Genomic DNA, 1,402 nt, shown 5'->3' with positions numbered 1-1,402 from the left:
GCGATCATAGACCTCCACTTCACTCTGTCTTGCGTTGCAGCGATGGACTCTGTTGTTCTTGCTGTTCCAAGTCAAGTTGTCAACTTGTCCAGTATCGTTTCCCTCTGTCTACCTCTGCCTCTTTTCCATCAAACTTTCCTGTTGTTATAATATTCTCCAAATCATCCAGTGCCAGATCTACGACAGACAACGGTGACCATGGTTCTTCATTCATTCTTTTGCTCGGATGCTCTTAAAAAAGCTACGAGTACATTTCCCTGATCTTTCTCTGTTGTTACTCATTTGTTTAAGTTCCAGAAGTAGGTTGTTCTGGGCCTACCCCTGCCTTGTTTGCCTTCATTTGTGCCAGGGAGAGATAGATGTTTAAGACCAACACACAATTGGTCGCACACAGGGGCTATCCCCCCAAAAATGCTGTTTTGAGAAAATCGAAGGTAAAGTTTTGGGACCTTTGTTCAGTTTCTTTAAAAGACTAAGAGCATTTTCTCTATAACTAAACAAATATACATACCAATGAAACCAAACTTCTCCTATAGGTAGGGCAATGTCTACTTTTGGTGTAGGTCGAGATTTCTGGAGACCCCCGAAATCTGGGTTAGCCCGCTTGTCCTTAAAAGCTTCCAATTACACATTTTAACCCTATCTGTACGTCATGTTTTACGATCGTATCCATACGAAGCGGGGAACTCTGTGCCACCACTCTCCAACGAGGAAATTGCTTTTACTCGTTAATCCGATCCGTACGCTTTGCATAGCAGTCTGTCAAAATGATTTTTTTGAGAAATACTGAAAGTTTGAAAAAGATCTTCGTATACTAGAAGTATTCTAAAATGTGAAGAATACAACCGCGGGGGTACAAAATGACTCCAGGGCGTACAGGTAGGGTTAAAAATCCGGATTTCACTGACCGCCTATCCCAGATGCGCCTACCCCTGCCTCGTTTACCTTCAATCGTGCCAGTGAGAGCTAGATGCTCAAGACCAACACACAGTTACACATTACACTAACCGTCTATCCCAGATATGTCTACAACACATAATTCCACTTTTCAAAATATCCTGATTTCACAAACCGCCTATCCCAGATACGTCTACCCCTACCCCGTTTGCCTTGATTTCAAGACCAACACACAGTTACACATTATAAGAAATCCTGATTTCACAAACCGTCTATCCCAGATATGTCTACCTCTGCCTCGTTTGCCTTCAATCGTGCCAGTGAGAGCTAGATTTTAGATAATATTATCCTGAATTCACTAACAGTCTATCCCAGATATGTCTACCCCAAGGAGTTTAGAACTAATGGAGCCTCCTCTCTCTCCTCGCGGCGCCACGAGCAGTACGCCGCGGTGGGGATCAAATATGGCCGCCGAGTGTGGGCTAAATCTCGAACTGTGGCGGGT

Source organism: Aplysia californica, unplaced genomic scaffold, assembly GCF_000002075.1.
Source record: "Aplysia californica isolate F4 #8 unplaced genomic scaffold, AplCal3.0 scaffold00921, whole genome shotgun sequence".
Classification (NCBI taxonomy): domain Eukaryota; kingdom Metazoa; phylum Mollusca; class Gastropoda; order Aplysiida; family Aplysiidae; genus Aplysia; species Aplysia californica.
Note: the sequence above shows the minus strand (reverse complement) of the source record.